The 21,276-nt window shown below is 41.0% G+C and overlaps 1 pseudogene; it reads left to right on the plus strand.

Annotated features, from left to right (window-relative positions):
- Positions 1–202: 202 nt before the first annotated feature.
- Positions 203–298, plus strand: LOC132525027 (U6 spliceosomal RNA; annotated as a pseudogene).
- The last annotated feature ends 20,978 nt before the right edge of the window (positions 299–21,276 follow it).

A 21,276-nucleotide genomic window follows, 5' to 3' on the forward strand; every position in this document is an offset into this window, starting at 1 on the left:
GGGTCCAAGCCAGGCCATTTTACAGACAATCACATTGCTTTCTCCTTCGTCTGGCTCGGGACTCTGAACAGGCACATGTATGAATAGGACAGTCCGTTTCATTACTGAGCAGCAGGCAGCAGGTCACAGAAAGAAAAAGAAGAAAGAAAAATTGGAGAGGAGCCAAGAATTAGAAAACCAGCGGCTGAGTCGCACGCCCGCTGTGCTCACTTGGGCAGCACATGGAATAATACAGAGACAAGTAGTGTGGCCCGTGTGCAAGGATGACACAGCAATGCGGGAAACATCCTGTATTTTTTCAGGGGTGATGAAAACGTTCTGGAGATGGATAGCAGTGAATGGTTGTACAATAATGAGAATGCCCTTAATGCCAGAGAACTGTGCACTTAAAATGGTTAAATGGTAAGTTTTAGGTTATGAATATTTTGCCACAATTTATAAAAAAAGCCAGACATGGCCGTAAGGGATGGAGGGTTGGATAAAGATGTCATAAAGTAAAAGTCATGCAATTACACTGATGAAATCAATTACAGCCAAAAAATAGCAAATGTCACAACCCACATGCAGGCAGTGACGTGCACACCCCGGTATAAATACAAAGTAGTGGAAAGAGCCAACCTGGATATCAGCTGGGTTCAAAGCCTAACTCTGCCACTTCCTAGCTGTGTGACCTTGGACAAGACACCTAACTTCTCTGAGCCTGTTTCTTATTTATAAAATCAAAATGATGACATTGGGGCATCCCTGGTGGCGCAGTGGTTAAGAATCTGCCTGCCAACGCACGGGACACGGGTTTGAGCCCTGGTCCAGGAAGATTCTACGTGTCGTAGAGCAGCTAAGTCTGTGCACCACAACTACTGAGCCTGCGCTCTAGAGCCCGCGAGCCACAACTACTGAAGCCCACGTGCCACAACTACTGAAGTCTGCGTGCCTAGATCCTGTGCTCTGCAACAAGAGAAGCCACGGCAATGAGAAGCCCTCGCACTGCAACGAAGAGTAGCCCCCGCTCGCCGCAACTAGAGAAAGCCTGCGCACAACAACGAAGACCCAACGCAGCCAAAAAATAAATAAGTAAACAAAATCTATTAAAAAAAATTCAGGATGCCTGGGCTTTAGTCATGGTTCTGCCACTGTGAAAACATGGGCAAGTCACTCACCCTTCCTGGATTTTGATTTTCTTGTTGTGAAACAAGAGTTGTACTCAGTGACCTCTATGATTAGTTCCTGCTCTAACTTGCTTTTGAGCTTCATAATTTCAGAGCACTCCAGACCTTTACTGGAAAGTGTGTGTCCAGGAAAGGTGAAACTCAGAAGAGCCAGTTCTGTTAGTCTGCTAGGGAGGCCATAACAAAAGTACCAGGAACTGGGTGGCTTGAACAATGGAAATTTACAGTTTCATAGTGCTGGAGGCTAGAAGTCCAAGATCAGGGTGTCTGCAGGGTTGGCTCCTGTGAGGGCTTTGAAGGAGAAGCTGTCTCACACCCCTCTCCTAGCTGCTCGTGGCTTGCCAGCAGTCCTTGGCGTTCTGTCTTCTCTGCCTTCATTTTCATGTGGCATTCTCCCTGTGTGTCTCTGTCTCTATGCCCACATTTCCCTTTTTATAAAGACACTGGTCATATTGGATTAGGCCCACCCTAATGACCTCATTTTAACTTGATTACCCTTGTAAAGACCTTATTTCCAAGTAAGGTCTCACGCTGAGGTACTAGGAGTTAGGATTTCAACATATCTTTTTGGAGGACACAATTCTGCCAGCCGATAACAGCAATCACAATACGTGGTTAAATATTTCTGTATGGAAGGAATGAAGAAGTGGACTAAAAATAGGTTTTTGAATTTTTTCAACTAGGTGATACCTTTTTTTATTTCTCTGGAATATACCTGAAGTTGAGTTTGTCAGGTATTATCGGGTTTGAGATGCAGTGTCCTTTCAAATGGTTCCCTCTGAGGAAATTTTACGCGTTCCTGTTTTTTCTTCTCCTCCCTACTTGCTTGTTGCCCTCATTCTTTTGAGTCTCCAGCTCTCATTGCATTAATTCTTACTCCATTCTCCTTCATCGCCCTACCTGGATCTCAGAAAATTAGGGAATATCTGTTCTTTATTCACCATGCAGAGTAAAAATGCAGCCATCATTCTCACTGAATCATGACGTCTGCTTTCAAAGCCTCTCTTCTTCCTCCCCGCTTTTCCAGGGACTCAGAAACCTTGGGCCTGGAAGGGACCTGAGATGTTTTCCGAGCCCAGAGGTGGCTTGGGTCTCCTTGAACGGCCTATATTTTTAGGCTGGGCATGACCATCTCTCCACTTTTCAAGTATATTAGATATCTCTTTCTTATGTCAATTTAAAATCCGTTTCCCCTTCTGTCACCAGTGAGCTCTCTAGAGTGTGACAGAATGAAGCCATAGCATCTCCCATGGGAAGCCCTTGGAAGCAACACCAGCTACGCAGGTTCAGACTCCTCGTAACATTTGAGAGGTAGTTTTCTCTGGTTCTACTAGTTATTTAACCAGTCAACTTCAGGGTCTGTGACTAATTAGTTGAGGTAACTTGGGTAGGTGATATAACCTCTTTGAACATCAGGGTCCACATCCTTGAACTGAGTTACAGCTAAAAGACTTGAATTTAAAGGGCCTGCTTTCTTCCTGTCTAGCTTCACTTTTCTGAATCTCAGAAGATCATAGTACTGGGGGCTTCCCTGGTGGCGCAGTGGTTAAGAATCCACCTGCCAATGCAGGGGACACAGGTTTGAGCCCTGGTCCGGGAAGATCCCACATGCCATGGAGCAACAAAGCCCGTGAGCCACAACTACTGAGCCTGCACTCTAGAGCCCATGAGCCACAACTGCTGAGCCCATGTGCCACAACTACTGAAGCCCGAGCACCTAGAGCCCGTGCTCTGCAAGAGAAGAGTAACCCCCACTTGGGGCAACTAGAGAAAGCCCGCACACAGCAATGAAGACCCAGTGCAGCCAAAAATAAATAAATAAAATAAATAAATTTAATTTTAAAAAAAGATCATAGTACTTACCTTCCCTCATGCAACTGCAGTGAAATCAAAGGTGATAGTATTTGTCAATTTTTGTTGTTGTTGTTGTTGCTAGTAACTACTGCTGCTGCTGCTACTATAAAGGGCCTGGCAGGAGTTCCTCTTTCTAGGCTGGGTTAACAGCAGAAGTAAATGAAAAACTTTTGCTGCAAGTCACCCTGAGCTTATAGGAAGTGGTTGGGGACAGGATGTGTGGGAAAGCCAGGAGGGTTATTCAAAGAATTATTTCCAAATAAAAGAATGATTTCCAACCTGTGACCCAAGTTATGATTGTTAGCCAACTTCCAGAGCTGTCTGGGAAATGGCCAAATTCAGTTCTTAGAAGATCAAACCTGGGAGAAGTGCATTCACTGTTTTGGAACAAATTAAGCAAAACACAGGATGACTGGCATCCTTTTGATCCCCTCCCTCATCCGTATCAAGAGCTAGCTCCCTTTGATTTCAGAGACTTTAAGAAAAAAGGTACAGAAATGAGTTCTTTTGTGAAAAAAAACCACAAAAGAAAATAATAGGGGTTTGTATCTTCCTGGCTGGCCCTCTTTTTCACACATTTCTCTTCTGGCGTGAAGTAGAACAACAGAACTCTGTGTGGACAGATTACAGTGCACTTACCAACAGAACTGAATGGGCCCTCCCTCGTGGATGTGGCTCAGAGACTCCCACTTGGTGGCACTGATGGCCAGTTGGGTCCTTTCCATGGAACCACTGAGCGTTATTTCATCCTTGGGGTTTGCAGGGTGAGTTTGCAGCCATCCTGGGCTTCTTGTCGCTGTAGTGTCTAAGAGAGCATCTGGTGGTCTTTTCAGCCACTCTAATGAAGAGAGAAGAGAGGTTGCTTTCAAGAGCCCAAGGGCTTCGCATCTGTCATGCTTACACACGAATGATTTTAGTATCCGGAGAATCACATCAGGAGCTAGTTAAAGCCATTCTTAAATTATTTATCTGGGTCAGATTTTGGTTCACTCTCTTATTCAAGATAAAGAGACTGTTGCTCTGATAGTATCATAAAACCTCTTAACGAATCTTCCACGTTCGCTCGGTGCCTTTCTGATGCCCTAGTGATTGTTAATTTTTGTTTGGGACCTGACCTTGGTATAAAAATCTACAAAATTTACCCAAATCTTTATTACCTCCACGTGTAATCAGCTGAAAACTTGTTATGTAGCATTGGTGAAACCACCTGGTAGTGGTATGAATGTATATTTAGAGATGACAGAACTAAGGAATTTGAAACTTTATCATTAAAAAAAAACCCCTAAAGTAAGCAAAATATAAAATATACATAATTTTTAAAAGATTAAGGTGCCCATATTAGATCAGTCATTCTCAAACTTTTCTATTTATCAGGGTTACTGCAGTAGCTCCTTGGCATAGCCTTTCAAAATCTGTTCTTTAAAAACTCCACTGATGATTCTGATAGGCTCCATTCCACAAAATAGTCTTTTATATTTTTAAATTCAAACTGTGTCAGCACTGGCCCTTGTGCTGTTAGTTGTTCTCACTAACCCAATTAATTCCCTTCATTTTAGTTATAAACCATAAGTTGAACTTATTTATTGCATACTTTTTTTTTTTTGCTGTACGCGGGCCTCTCACTGTTGTGGCCTCTCCCGTTGTGGAGCACAGGCTCCGGACGCGCAGGCTCAGCGGCCATGGCTCACGGGCCCAGCCGCTCCGCGGCATGTGGGATCTTCTCGGACCAGGGCATGAACCCGCGTCCTCTGCATCGGCAGGCGGACTCTCAACCACTGCGCCACCAGGGAAGCCCTATTGCATACTTAAAAAAAAATATATTATTTATTTTTGGCTGTGTTGGGTCTTTGTTGCTGCGTGTGGGCTTTCTCTAGTTTCAGCGAGCAGGGGCTACTCCTCATTGTGGTGGGCAGACTTCTCATTGTGGTGGCTTCTCTTGTTGCAGAGCATGGGCTCTAGATGCATGGGCTTCAGTAGTTGTGGCATGTGGGCTCAGTAGCTGTGGCTTGTGGGCTCTAGGGCTCAGGCTCAGTAGCTGTGGCACATGGGCTTAGTTGCTCCGTGGCATGTGGGATCTTCCTGGACCAGGGATTGAACCTGTGTCCACTGCATTGGCAGGCAGAGCCTTAACCACTGCACCACCAGGGAAGTCCCTATTGCATACTTTTAAAACAAATAATTTACAAAATCTTAGCTAAGGAATTCTATTGCTCACAAAGTAATTTCTCCTTCATCCCTTGTTAAGCTTTTTTGTCTTTAATCCTCTTCCAGCTAAAAACAAAACAAAAAAACCCCAAGAAGAACAAGAGGAGTGAATAATTTGAGAAAAATCCTTTAAGTGGCCATGTACATGTGTTTTCATGCATGCAACTGTGTTAGCCTGGGGCTTTTGGGGTTGCAGTATCAGAGTCTACCTCAAATGAGCTCAAGCAGAAAAGTGAATTTATCGGCTCATGGAACTGGAAAGTCCAGGGATGCAGCTGTGTCAGCTTGATTCAGAGAATTCGAATCACCCCAACTTCCTTCATAATCTGAGCCTTCTTTTCTCTCCTTGGACATAGGCTTCCTCCATGTGGCTGAAAGCAGTGTCCACAAGCGGCCTGAGATTCACAAACCCATAGCCAAGTACCCTAAAAGAAAGACCTCTCTTCTAATGTCTGCTTATTAATTCTATGGAAGACTCCATTTATTAACCCTGCTTGGGTCCCATCTCATTGCTGTGATGGTGCACTGTGACTGACAGCACCACCTAGACTATATGGAATGTGGAGGAACCCTCCAGAGAAAAAGTTACTCTAGAGTAGAGGTTAGCAAATTGGTTTCTCAAGGGCCATAGAGTAAGTATAGTAGGCTTTATGGGCTACATAAATCACTGCTGCACCTTCTTTTTCTTCTCCTACTAAGCTTTCTTTCACACTGAGGAAAAAGTACTGGGAGTAGGATCAAAATTGAGCAGAAAAAGGAAAATAGGGACAAAGGAAAGCGGGAATGCAGAAAAAATGGGTGAGGGTAAGAAATAGTTTAGAAAGTATTAAGGAGCATAATTTAGAAAGTATTAAGGCCATATTCCTTATTCCAAAAGAACAAAATGAGCTCTAGAGCTGTGAGGCTAGAAAAATGATTATTGGCAGCCACCCTTTGTGAGAGTAAAAGGAAAATTCATTTCACTTAAATAGGAGCAACTGGAAAAGACTGTGGTCAATGTCCATACAAAGTTCTTATAAGAAAAAATATAAGGAGCAGAATAACGTTCCTTCAGATGATGAAAGCACACAAGAAGGACATGGTCACGAAAGAGATGAAAACCATAAGCTAAATTAAAAAAAAGCTAAAATGAAATAAAATGATAGAAGCGTGGAAGAACAATATAAATCAAAGGTACAGAAACTCATACGTGAAGTATTTGGAAAAATAGGAATATATGAAAATAAAGGTGACAGAACTACCTCAGACAAGTATTGGAAACTTAAAATCATTTCAGAAATAAAGATTAAACTATACTGAATACAAGAGCAAATAAACACATATAATTCATTTTATTTATTTTTATATATTTATTTTTGCTTTTTTTGAAATATAGTTGATTTAAAATATTATATTAGTTGCAGGGTACAACACAGTGATTCAGTATTTTTATAGACTATAGTCCATTTAAAGTTATTATAAAGTATTGGCTATATTCCCTGTGCTGTACAGTATATCCTTGTAGCTTATTTATTGTATACATAGTAGTTTGTACCTCTTAATCTCTTACCCCATCTTGCCTCTCCCCCCTTTCCTCTCCCCGCTGGTAACCGCTAGTTTGTTCTGTATGAGTCTGTTTCTGTTTTGTTACATTCGTTTGTTTTATTTTTTTAGATTCCACACATAAGAAATGACATACAGTATTTGTCTTTCTCTGTCTGACTTATTTCACCTAGCATTGTACACTCCAGGTCCATCCATGTTGTAAATGGCAAAATTTCATTCGTTTTTATGTCTGAGTAATATTCCATTGTGTGTGTGGGGGGAGGGTGGGGGGGGAGGGAGGGAGATATCACATCTTCTTTAGCCATTCATCTGTTGATGTATACTTAGGTTGCTTCCATATCTTGGCAATTATAAATAATGCTGTGAACAGTGGGGTGCATATATCTTTTCAAATTAATGTTTTTGTTTTCTTTGGATATATACCCAGGAGTGGAATTGCTGGATCATATGGTAGTTCTATTTTTAGTTTTTTAAGGAACCTCCATATTGTTTTCCATAGTGGCTGTACCAATTTACATTCCCACCAACAGTGCACCAGGGTTCCCTTTTCTCCACATCCTAACCAACACTTATTATTTCTAATCTTTTTGATAATAGCCATTCTCACAGGTGTGAGGTGATATCTCATTGTGGTTTTGATTTGCATTTCCCTGATTAGTGATGTTGAGCACCTTTTCATGCACCTGTTGAGCCTCTGTATGTCTGGGAAAATGTCTATTCAGATCATCTGCCATTTTAAAAATCAGATTGTTTGGGGTTTGTTTGTTTGTTTACTACTGAGTTATATGAGTTCTTTATATAGTTGGGGTATTAACCCTTATAGGATATGTGATTTGAAAATATTTTCTCCTATTCTTTAGATTGTCTTTTTATTTTGTTGATGGTTTCCTTTGCTGTGCAGCAACTTTCTAGTTTGATGTAGTCCCACTTGTTTATTTTTGCTTTTGTAGCCTTTTTGCTTTTTGTTGCCTTTGCTTTTGGTGTCAAATCCAAAAAATTATTTCTAAGACCATCATCAGGGAGCTTATGTTTTCTTCCAGGAGCTTTATGGTTTCAGGCTTTATGTTCAAGTCTTTAATCCATTTTAGTTGATTTTGTGTATGGTGGAAGATAGTAGCCCGGTTTCATTCTTTTGCACATGGCTGTCCAGTGTTCTCAATACCACTTATTGAAGAGAATGTCCTTTCCTCAGTGAGTGTTCTTGGCTCCTTTGTAATAAATTAATTTACCATATATGCATGGGTTTATATTCGTGCTCTCTATTCTGTTCCACTGATCTATATGTCTCTTTTTGTGCCAATACCGTCCTTTTTTGATTACTATAGCTTTATAATATAGTTTTTAAAAATAAATCTCACTTTATTTTTTTATAAATTTATTTATTTTATTTATTTACTTTTGGCTGTGTTGGGTCTTCGTTGCTGTGCACCGGCTTTCTCTAGTTGTGGCGAGCAGGGGCTACTCTTTGTTGCGGTGCGCGAGCTTCTCATCGCGGTGGCTTCTCTTGTTGCGGAGCATGGGCTCTATGTGCGCAGGCTTCAGCATTTGTGGCTCACAGGCTCTAGAGCACAGGCTCAGTAGTTGTGGTGCACAGGCTTAGTTGCTCCGTAGCATGTGGGATCTTCCCGGACCAGGGCTCGAACCCATGTCCACTGCATTGGCAGGCGGATTCTTAACCACTGCGCCACCAGGGAAGCCCCTATAATATAGTTTTAAGGCAAGCAGTGTGATGCCTCTAGTTTTGTTATTCTTTCTCAACATTGCTTTGGCTACTCAGTCTTTCAAGGTTCCATCTGAATTTTAGGGTTGTTTGTTCTATTTCTATGAAAAAATGCCATTGGAATTTTGATAGGAATTGCATTGAATCTATAGATCACTGGGTAGTATGACTATTTTAATAATACAGATTCTTCCAGTCCATGAGCACAGATGTTCTTTCCATTTATTTGTGTCTTCCTCAATTTCTTTCATCAATGTCTGACAGTTTTCAGAGTATAGATTTTTCACCTCCTTGGCTAAATTTATTGCTAGGTATTTTATTCTTTGTGATGCAATTGTAAATGGATTGTTTTCTTATTTTCCCTTTCTGATAGTTCATTATTAGTGTAAAGAAACATACTGATTTTTGTATATTGAGTTTTGTATCTTGCAACTCTAATGAATTTATTATTTTTAACAGTTTTTTTATGGAGTCTTTAGGGTTTTCTATATAAAATATCATGTCATCTGCAAATAGTGACAGTTTTACTGCTTCCTTTCTGATTTGGTTGCCTTTTATTTCTTGCCTAATTGCTCTGGCTAGGATTTCCAGTACCATGCTGAGTAAAAGTGGTGCGTGGGCATCCTTATTTTGTTCCTGATCACAGCAGAAGAGCTTTTAAGTTTTTTCCCATTGTGTATAATACTAGCTATGGATTTGTCATATATGGCCTTTATTATGTTGAGATATGTTCCTTCTATACCAAATTTGATGAGAGTTTTTATCATGAAAGGATGTTGTTGAATGCTTTTTCTGCATCTATTGAGATGATCATATGATTTTCATCTTTCATTTTGTTAATGCAGTGTATCACACTGATTAATTTGGAGATGTTGAACCATCCTTGCATCCCTGGAATAAATCCCACTTGATCATGGTGTATGATCTTTTTAATGTATTGTTGAGTTTCGTTTGCTAATATTTTGTTGAGGATTTTTACATCTGTGTTCATCAGGGATATTGGCCTATACTTTTCTTTTCTTGTAGTATCCTTGTCTGGTTTTGGTATCAAGGTAATACTGGTCTCATAAAATGAGTTTGGAATTGTTCCCTCCTCCTCTATTTTTTGGTAGAGTTTGAGAAGGTTTGGTATTAATTTGTCTTTAAATGTTTGCAGAATTCACCAGTGAAGCCATCTGGTCCTGGACTTCTTTTGTTGGGAGGTTTTTGATCACCAAATCAATCTTCTTACTAGTAATTAGTTGGTTCAGAATTTCTGTTTCTTCCTGATTCAGTTTTGGTAGGTTGTATGTTTTTAGGAATTTATCCATTTCTTCTAAGTTGTCCAATTTGTTGGCATATAATTGTTTGTAGTAGTCTCTTATGATCCTTTGTATTTCTGTGGTTATCAGTTGTAATGTCTCCTCTTTCATTTCTGATATTTATATGAGTCCTCTCTCTTTTCTTGGTGAGTTTGGCTACAGGTGTGTCTATTTTGTTTATCTTGTCCAAAAACCAACTCCTAGTTTCATCACTCTTTTCGATTGTCTCTCTTTCTCTTTTTATTTGAAATCTTTCTCATTTCTTAATGTAGGCATTTATCGCTATGAACTTCCTTCTTAGAACTGCTTTTGCTGCATCCTATAAGTTTTGATATGTTGTATTTCAATTTCATTTGTCTCACAATATATTTTGGTTTCTCTTTTGATTTCTTCTTTGACCCACTGGTTGTTCAGTAGCGTGTTGTTTAATCTCCACATATTTGTGAATTTTCTACTTTTGTTCTTGTAATTGATTTCTAGTTTCATACCATTGTGGTCAGAAAAGATGCTTGACATTATTTCAGTATTCTTAAATTTATCAAGACTTGTTTTGTGGCCTAGCATGGGATTTATCCTGAAGAATGTTCCATATGTGCTTCCAATAGACTGTTTTGTTTTGTTTTTTCCTCCCCTGTGCTATGTGGCTTGAGAGATCTTAGTTCCCTGACCAGAATTTGAACCCAGGCCCCCTGCAGTGGATGCGCAGAGTCCTAACCACTGGACAACCAAGGAATTCCCTCCAACAGACTTTTAAGAATTACAAGACAATTGAGGAAATTTGCACACTGACTAGATAGGTATTTGATGATATTAAACATTGTTATTTTTAGCTGTAATGAAATATATTACAAACAATGAAATTTGGGTTTCATTTAGAATGGGGTGAAAATGAATTCCTTCTCAATTCTGATATTCTATCATAGGAAGCAGCTCATTGATTATGCTAAAAATTTGTTTGGAATAGATGCTACTATTCCTCATTAAGAAATGTGCTTATAGATATATGGGTTATTTAAGTGTCAAAAACTTTTGAAAAGGAGCTAGCTCTGAACACAAACATATAAATCTTCAGATATGTGATAAGCTGTGGAAACAAAAAAGAAGTCATCGACTATGCTATAGAATGCTATCTTTCTCACATTACTCTGAAAAACAGAGATAGGCTGAGAAACTAGTTCTTTTTAGTCTACTTAAATCAAAACAGAAATACTAGTTCAAATTATTTGGAAAGACCTGATTTGTTCTTTCGGGCTAGAGCTTCTTTAAGCAAATGTGTAAATTCATACACTGAAAGACAGTTTTTCTGCAAAGTACTAATTATCACTCCTAATGTGGGTCTCTTAGAGTGAAAGTGTTAAGTATAATCTCTTTGAATATTCTGTATATTCCATATATCTCTGTATATCTGTACTCTCTCTGCATATTCTTAAACCAGTCAATTTAGAAAAGTTTTCAAAAATGAGATTGGATCAGGATATGTGCTGAATTGGCACCTGGGCAGTTAGATTGCTTTGAGTATTCCAGTCTGAGGAAGGACATATTCCGATCAAAGGGCTCTGTCCTGTGTCTAATAGGCTCAGCCCCCTTTACCGGGGTGTGAGTGCAGGATCTCCAAGTGCGCAGTCTACACAGGTTGCTCCCAGTTTCCCACGGTACCACGTACACTGGAAAACCTTTGAGAGCTTAAGGAAGAGGTCAGGGTGGAGAGCCCACCTCTAGCTCTGTTCATGGTTTTGCTCTTACGGGTTGGTTGGTTGCAGATTTGTTAGGGTGCCCTCACCTCCCTCTTTATGTTCCTTGCCCTCTTTTCACCCACAGCCCGAGCTGGCGGAGGTAGCTGTCTGGATTGTTGGTGGACCTTCTGGATTGCCTGCTCTTTCTTTCCCCACTTGGAAAGCTCTGCACATTTCTTATTTTTCATCCCTTGTCCCAAATCTGCAGGCAGTCAGCTGCCTGAGAAGTTGTTTTGATGAGGTTGATACAGCCCTTCCCAGCTCCGACCGGCTCCTCAGTGAACAGCCTAGGTCAGAGTCAGAAGGAACTAAAAACAGATGGAAATGCCCTAGCTAGTCATCCTCAAGTAGCTGGGTCAGATGAGGCACCCGAAGAAAAGTAATAGAGACTGACGTACAGCCCTGAGACCTGCAGGCGCTGCTTGATGGAAAGCCGGTGTGTGATTCTGGCAGCAGAAGAGCAGTAGACACGCATGCATTCACACACACCCATACTGCACACACTTGACCAAGCACTGCAGAACCTCGTGGAAAAATAAAGTGGCAGTTGTACGTCTAGAGTTTGGCGGAGAGTGGCTCTTGGAGGGGCCTTCCTGGAGGAATGATAGCAGGCCAGATCTGGAGTGAGATGCTGCACGTGGACAGGCACAGGGGTGAGGGAAAGAAGGAAGGACTCTTCGTCGTGGCTGATGTAGTGCAGTCAGGAAGGTGAGCATGGTGGCTTGTGGAGTCGCACAGCCCTGGCTGGAAGTCTCACTCTGTTCCTTACTAGCTGGTTACTTTCTCTTTGTTTTCGTCAGTTGTTTCACCTCCAAAGTGGGGATGATGACTACCACAGAGAGCTGCTGAGGGGGTTAAGGAAGGCCATTCACGCAAAGTACCTAGCATAACATAGAGTACCTAGCATAACATAGAGTTAGCGAGCGTAAGTTTTCATTTCTTTCTTCACCTAGGAAATGGCACAGTGAGAAAGTTTGTTTACTCACCACATTCCTGAAGCTCATCTGGTTATAGTTGGGGCCCCTAAGTTTGGCTTAGGAGCCCACATGATGTGGGGCTTCCTGGAGAGCTATGATCTTGTGCATATAAGACCGGGGTGGGTGATGCTGTACTGGGTCCATTTAGGCCAGTGGTTTTCAACTGCAGGTCATGACCATTAGTGGTTCAAGATCCCAATTCTGTGGGCTAGAACCAGCATTACAGAAACCCAGTAGAGTAGGATATAACCAAACAGCAGATTTGGCTGTATCAGAGGGCACTGCACCAAGTAAGGGTTTCAGTAACATATGTATACGTGCGTGACGGAGTTGCAGTATGAAACGTGTTTCTTTTTTTTTTTTTTTGTGGTACGCGGGCCTCTCACCGTTGTGGCCTCTCCCATTGCGGAGCACAGGCTCCGGACGCGCAGGCTCAGCGGCCATGGCTCACGGGCCCAGCCGCTCCGCGGCATGTGGGATCCTCCCGGACCGGGGCACGAACCCGCATCCCCTGCATCGGCAGGCGGACTCTCAACCACAGCGCCACCAGGGAAGCCCTGAAATGTGTTTCTTACTGAAGGTTGTTGTCAAAAAGAAAAAAACAAACAGGCAAAAATTATGGTGTGGAGGATCAGAGATTTTATTTAGGGAGTTCTGACTACCCTGGGAGTTCAGGCCTTCTGACCAGTGAATTCCTGCGGAGATCTTTGTACCATTTGTAGTAATCTGGGGGTCTGTTGGGGAACGATCTCATTTGACCGTTTTTTGCATAAAGCAGCTGGAAATTCTAGTCTGGAATTCCCCACAAGATGCAGATGAATGAGGGCTCCTTGAATGGTTGACCCATTCCCACTGACCTTTTTGCCTTAAAAAGCATGAGTATTTGGCTCCAGGTAACGAGGACCTGGGGGCATGGAGTAGGAGAGGCAGGTGGAGGGGTGAGATGTGGCTGGACCATGAGGGATGGAGGGAGGAAGAAGTGAGTGCTGTAGGATTATGAAGCGCCATTCGCTCAGCAGGTACCTGGTGAATGTCTTCCGGGGGTCAGGCCCCAACTTAGGCCTGAGACAGGCATGCGCGGCCAGAAGGTCAGGCATTGTGCCTGCCAGCACAGAGCATAGCATCTAGTGGGGAAACAGATAAGGGCCTGCCAAAGTAGTTATTTATTCCAATGAGTTATATTTTTTGCCTATTAAGAGTTAATGTGTCCCTGGATATAGCATGGCACTGAAATAGCTTTTTAACTGTTTGTGGCACATATATTACTTTGTTCTCTGTTCCTAGTTTCAAAACTAGCTGACAGGGAATGAGGTATTTCTCCCTCTCTGTGCATATACATACACACACACGTGCACACACACACGTACACATACGTACACAATGCTAAATGAAGTTGCTTGTGAGCTCTGGGATCCTGTTTTTTTCAATGGGCTAGTGACTCCCAGTGGCAGAAAGCTCTCCTCACCTACCTCCAGCGGCTGGAAAAACTCATTTCCAGAGGAGTCCTGGGCACCTCGCTGTCCTTGCTGACGAGGCCAGCACTTGTAATTCTGTTTATCAGAAATGCTTTTTGTCATTTCTTGGTAACAACAGCAATACTTGCCCCTTGTGGAGAACATAGATAGCATAGACCTAGATCTCTTTTGTACATGGAAATTATTGTTAGAAACCTCTTTAGAGGTTAATTTTTTCCAGGTTATCATATGTGAAGAGGAGAGGAAAGAACATTTTAAAAAAACTGAAGCATAGTTGATTTACAATGTTGTTAGTTTCAGGTGTACAGCAAAGTGATTCTGTTTTATATATGTCATCTACTCTTTTTCAGATTCTTTTCCATTATAGTTTATTACAAGGTACTGAATATATAGTTCCCTGTGCTCTACGGCAGGATCTTGTTGTTTACCTGTTTTATATATAGTAGTTGGTGTCTGCTAATCCCAAACTCCTAATTCATCCCTCCCCCACCCCCTTTCCCCTTTGGTAACAAGTTTGTTTTCTATGTCTCTATTTCTCTTTTGTAAATAAGTTCATTTGTATCATGTTTTAGATTCCACATATAAGTGATATCATATATTTGTCTTTCTCTGACTTACTTCATTTAGTATGATCATCTCTAGGTCCATCCATGTTGCTGCCAATGGCATTTTCAGTGTTTTTTTCTGGCTGAGTAATAGTCCATTGTGTCTGTGTGTGTATATGGGTGTGTGCGCATAACATTTTTGTCCATTCATCTGTTGACAGACATTTAGGTTGCTTCCATGTCTTGGCTATTTTAAATAGTACTGTTATGAACATTGGGGTGCATGTATCATTTCAAATTAGAGTTTTCTGTGAATATATGCCCAGGAGTGGGATTTTTGGATCATATGGTAGCTGTAGTTTTAGTTTTTTAAGGAACCTCCATACTGTTCTCCACAGTGGCTGCACCAATTTACATTCCCACCAACATTGTAGGAGGGTTCCCTTTTCTCTACACCCTCTCCAGCACTTATTTTTTGTAGACTTTCTGATGAGCATTGTATTGACAGATGATTTGTAGACCATTCTGACTGATGTGAGGTGATACCTCATTGTGGATTTGATTTGCATTCCTGTGATAATTAGTAATGTTGAGCATCTTTTCATGTGCCTACTGGCCACCTGTATGTCTTCTTTGGAGAAATGTCAATTACGGTCTTCTGCCCATTTTTTAATTGGTTTGTTTGTTTTCTGCTATTGAGCTGTATGAGCTGTTTGTATATTTTGGAAATTAAGCCCTTTTCAGTTGCATCATTTGCAAATATTTTCTCCCATTCTGTAGGTTGTCTTGTTGTTTCGTTTACGGTCTCCATTGCTGTGCAAAGGCTTCTAAGTTTGATTAGGTCCCATTTGTTTATTTTTACTTTTGTTTCACTTGCGAAAGGACACGTTTTGCTGTTACTAGATGGAGGTGGTTTGAAGTCATTGTCCTCTTTCCTCCCTGTAGGAAAAATGCTGTGACCTTTGTTTCCTCAGGCAGGCTAGGGTGCTGTCAAGTTGTATAAACCTCACAGAACCATTCTTGGCCATCTTTCACAATGCCTTGTTCTCTAAGCAGAAAGGACACTGCTGGTGAAGTTTTAGGATGGAGGTAATAAGGTTTGTAAAGCGCTTATAGTTCTGCATCAATATTTGGGTAGTGGTTTATATAGAGCAGTGAGTCTCAACCAGAGATGATGGGTGTTTACGAATTCTCTGGTGGTTTATCCAAACTACACAGACCTGCTGTACAGCACAGGGAGCTCAGTTTGGTGCTCTGTGGCGACCTAGATGGATGCGATGGGGGTGGGGTGGGAGGGAGGTCCAAAAGGGAGGGGATATAGGTGTACTTACAGCTGATTCACTTCATGTACAGGAGAAACGAACACAACATTGTAAAGCAATTATACTCCAATAAAAAAAATTAGAAACAAACAAAAACAAAACAAGAAACAAACTACACAGACACTTGTACCTGTCATATCCAGCAACGTATCAGATGTTCAGGAGTAAGTGTATGTTTCAGAAAAGCCCCACAGGTAATTCTTACCCTACCCTCTCCTACTCCACCTACTGATGCAAAGGGGAATGCATGTAAACACTGCTCAAAGATACAGACAGTAGAGTTGAAAAATACAAACATGGGAAGCTAAAGGGTTCAGGACAAAAATAAACAGGAGGCACTATTTCTCAGATGCATCTTTTCCTGCAGTAAAGCGTCCACTGACATCCCTAAATGTGGCTTCCCGGGCATCAGCATAATCTGAGGGGAGACAGCTCTTTGCCAGAGGTACATATTATCCCCAAAGCTTGGTAAATACAGCTCTGAGCCAGAGCAGGGAGGCTCTCTTCCTTGTGCCACACTTGGTTGGCACGGCTTGGGAGCCCAGTGATGTAATGTGTAGTTTCAGCCCGCCTTGTTCAGAAATCCCAAGCAAACAAGTCCTCTGATTTAAAGGTAAATAGCAGCAATTATTTTCAGTAAACTGTTTAATTAAAAAAAAATTTTCATCCTTTTGGCATCTTATACTTTAGACATGTCTCTTGTAAGCAGCAAATAGTTGGATTAAAAAAAACATTCTTTTAACTGATTGTGTTTGTGTAGGATATGTTTATGTACTATTGACATATGTTATATATATTGAATGTATGTAGCATGCATCCTATTATTATTCTTTTGCTGTTTTTGTCCCCCTTGTTTTTGTTACCTTTTCTCTCACTTTTGGCCACCTTTTGAAAAATTTTGATCTTTTCCTGTTAGTTTGAAAGTAACATACTTTGTTCCTATTCCTACTAATTCAATATACATACTTAACCAAAGTCTAAAATTGATCAATAAGTTTAACCACCTTCTGACGATTCAAGTGCCGTAGAACACTGAATTCCATTTACCTTGCTCCTGAGTTATGCTATGCCTATAGATTTTAAATATTTAATTTAAATCCATAAGACACCATCGTTGTTTCATACAGTCAATTTTGTTTAGTCGCCCCGTATATAGTTACTACTTCTATTGCTCTTCATCCATCTCTTAGAATTTTCTTTAGTGAAGGTACGCTAGGGACAGCCTTTGAGTTTGGTGATCTGAAAATGTATCTTCATTCTTGAAAATTATATTTCATGGGAGTAGGGTTCTACGTTGGTAATTATTTCCTCTTAGGTCATCGCATTGTCTCCTGGCTTCCACTGCAGGCTGTGGCATCTTAGCTCCCTGACCAGGGATCGAACCTGGGCCCTCAGCAACGAGAGCACAGAGTCCTGACCACTGGACTGCCAGGGAATTCCCACAATCTCTTTTTCTCTGGCTGCTCTTAAGACACTTAGTGTACTATTGTTGATTTGCACTTTCACTATAACATGTCTGGGTGTGGCTTTTTAAAGTGTATCTTGCTTGGGATTCACTGAGCTTCTTTAATCTTTCACTTGTTGCTTTCTGTCAGTTCAGGTAAATCCTGAACCCTCAGATCTTGAAATATAGCTTCTACCCCATTTTCTTTCTTCTTCTTCTAGAGCTCTGATTAGACATACCTTAGGCCCTTCCCCTCTCCCATGTTGCTTACCTTCTTTTTGATTTCGTCCATTTGTTTTGTGTTGCGTTCGGAATAATTCCTTCTGACCTGTCTTCCCTTTGGTTCCCTCTATGGCTGTCTAATCTGATAATCTGTTTCTGTATTTTTTATTTATACAAATTCCATTAATCCCTTTTTCAAATCTGTTATTAAAAAGATTTCCTATTCCAAGTAGCTTCAAGCTATTTCATTAACAAAAATATTATGCATATTTTATGTCTCATAATTTCCGTATCTGAAACTTTTGGATTTTTTTGGTCACTCTCATTCACGGTGTCCTGTTTCCTTGTGTGATTACTTTTTGAGTTGCTCATTTTCCTTAGAATATTATTTTGGGAGTCCTTTGAGGCTTAGGATGAAACAGTATCCTTTCAGAGGATCTGCATTCTGGCCAGCATTTAGGGAATTCCCCCAGTCCAGTTGAATCTAAATTTACAGCTTGAGGCTTTTGTAACATGTACAGGGTGTGAATTTGGGTTGCAACTAGGTGCAAGGGCTAGCTTGCAGTGACAGTTTGTCAGAGGTTTTTCTTAACTCGGTCTGCCCAGAGCTAAAGCAACTTTTCTTGCAGGGCCCTAGTGGTGTTGGGGTAAAGGTTTACTCCTGGTTCACCATCATCCGGAAGTAGCCCTTTGCAGGACCTGCTTTATAAAGGGTCTTTGATTTCTGTTCGCATGTCCCGTCGGGCCCTGGAAACTGAAGCTCATACTCCTCAGGTTTGGTAGATGCCCCGGGACAAAAGTACCTTCCGTACTTGCTTCTCTATTCCACATCCCATTTTCACTTGGATTTTGACCTAGTCATTTCTTGCTGATGTTTGTTAGTTCAATACAAAAAAAAAAAAGTTACCCATTAGTTTTTGTTGGCTTTTAGTGGAAGGCAGTCAGAATTACCTAGTCTGTTTACATTTCTGGAAACAGAATCGTCTAGTTATAAAAATACAGAGAAAGCTTTTGTCAGAAGTTTGGTGTTGCTTGGTTTACAGAGAAGATTCTGTTTCTCCATCTGTAAAAGAGACATTTAAAATAGCCACCAATTTTGGAATCTGCATCAATGAAGTCTGCAGAACCCCTTGCGAGTTGAATTGAAATCACATTTACTTACTTTGCCTTGTTACAAAAACAATTTAAGGTGATTAAAACCTTAAAATTTCTAAGAGCACCAGTAGACGTTCAAATAAAGAGGGAAGGGCATTTGGTAGAGAGCACCCTTAATCTCTGCTCTGCAATTACAGGCATACATCATTATTTTCCTGTGCTTGTTTTTTTACAAATTGAAGGTTTGTGGCAACCCTACATGGTCAGATGATGGTTAGAATTTAGCAATAAAATATTTTTTAATTAAGGTATGTACATTGTCTTTTTAGACATGCTACTGCGCACTTAACTGACTGCAGTATAGTCTGAACATAACTTTTATAGGCACTGGGAAAGCCAAAAGCGAGCCAGACTCGCTTTATTGTGACGTTTGCTTTTTTGAGGTGGTCTGTAAGTGAACCCGCAATATCTCCGACGTCTGCCCGTAACTAGGAGTTCTCATGGTGGAGTCTGTGTAGCAACCCCCTTAAGTTATATGCAAAATGTTTTATTTGCAAATAAGAGTTTTTCTCTGAAGAAGGCCCACAGCTGTAAGCACAGTCTCAGAGGTCTAAGGTCCAAGGAAAGTTATGAACTACTTAAGTACATACAAGGAAATCTTAGGCAAATAATTTATCCTCTTTATATGTTAGTTTTCTAACCTATATTTTGATGAAACAAACACTTCATGAATTTACTCTAAGGGTTTTCCAAAAAGACAGTAATATGTGAACATGCTTTGAAAAAGTTATCCGTGTTTAAAAAAACAACTTAGTAAAACGTTCTACTTGTTTTTTTTTGTTTGTTTGTTTTTCAACACTTATTAAAGTGTTCAGGGTACTACAAAGGGTACCAAAACACTGTGGAAAAGTGTTCATCTTAATGACATTTATTCAACAAACATTTAAATGTACTGAATGCAGGAGATACAGATGAATAAAACACCATTCTATATTCCTCATGCAGGACCCAGAACCATGGATTGTAAGAGCTGTTTTAGAAATACACTCAGTACCTATGGAGGCCAGAGGAAGGGCATGTGGGGTGGGGATGGCAGATGAGCGAGCTGTTGCATGATTCTTGGGGGTGTTACCACCTAACACCTAAAATGAGTTAGTCAAATGCAGCGTAAGTAAGGAGAGGAGTGGGGAAATGGTGTGATGTGTGTGCACGTGCAGGAGTGTGTGTAGGCAGAGCAAGTAGGTGGTGCTGGCACGGAAAACAGGGCAAGACATGAGGCTGCGTGTGTGGCAGGGGCCAGATCAGGGAGGGTTTTGTGGGTTAGGTTGGATTCTGAGCATTATCGTGGGCTAAAGACAACACCAAATGCTTTAAGCAGGGGACTGAAATGATTCGACTTTGTTAGAACACTTTTTTGGCAGTACACAGCAGCGGGGGGAGGCGGCTAAGGATGTAAAATCTAGTTAGATATGTTTTGTATTGCTTCAGGAAGAGATTTGTGCGCCTAAAGTGGGAGTGGGAGAGAAGACAGATTATAACATTATTTAGTAGGTAAATCAATAGGAATGTGTAATTGAGGACATGTGCAGGGTAATGGAGAGGGAACTCTCGCTCGGGCGGTTGGCTGAACCCCCAAATGAGGTAGAGAATCAGGAGGAATATAAGTTTGGCCTCGTCGTATGTGAGTAGGTATCTGGGTGGAAATGCATCACAGGTAGAAAAGTCTGGGCTAGAGAGAGAAATGCGTGGAGGCTTGAATAAACAGGTGATTGCTGAGAGCAGGAGTGGCTGAGATCAGCCGAGATAAATAAGGAGATAAGCAGGACACGCCAAAATTGAAAAGGTAAGTGTGTGAAGAAGAGCCCCAGAGAGAGAAGGCACCTGAACTGTTCCAGCACAAGATGAAGCAGTTTCAAGGACTGAATTACTAACAGTGGCAAATGCAGGGGAGATCCTCCGGTAAGATAAGAACTAAACATATTCGTTTGACAATCAAGAGGCGTCTGTTTTGTTTAATGAGGGATGAGAACCAGATGGGAGATGAACAGCAAGTGAGGCAGTAAATGGAGAGGAAGTGTACACAGAGTTTGGATATGAAAGGGAGAAGGGCAACTAAGCTGGTGCTATCAGGGAGTGACTTTTTTTTTAAGGACTGGAGAAACAGGAACATGTTTGTTGGCTGAGGAGGAAGGACTAGAAAGGGAGAGGGTGAAGATTAAGAGTTGTTTTTTCCCAGGCTCAGAGTTCAGGCTACTTAGGAAGAGCTAAAAAGAACTAAATTTGTAGTCAGTCCATCAGGAGGGCTCCTCAGCCCAACAGCTGATCCATCCATGTTAATAATAAAAACTGCAGAACGTCTTCCCTAGTTTACCTCAAAGAAGTAACAGCTCAGTAGGCAATTATAATAATTAGATAAGAAAATAAAGTAAGTCAGGATAACTATATTTTTAATAGTATTTTGCTGCCAACAAAAGAAAGATGCTTCTTTGGGATGAACATAAATCAATGTAAGCCAAAATTGTATTTTTCTGCAAAGATTATGCTATAAACTGGTAGAAAAGTCAATTGACAGCTTATTCTACTCGCCAAGAGAACAGTATGAGCCCTGAAAAGTGGTAAAAAGATCCCTTGTGAATATACCAACTAAGTCACCAAGAGTCCTGTATATACCA

The sequence above is a fragment of the Lagenorhynchus albirostris genome, chromosome 8 (assembly GCF_949774975.1).
Source record: "Lagenorhynchus albirostris chromosome 8, mLagAlb1.1, whole genome shotgun sequence".
NCBI classification, from domain to species: domain Eukaryota; kingdom Metazoa; phylum Chordata; class Mammalia; order Artiodactyla; family Delphinidae; genus Lagenorhynchus; species Lagenorhynchus albirostris.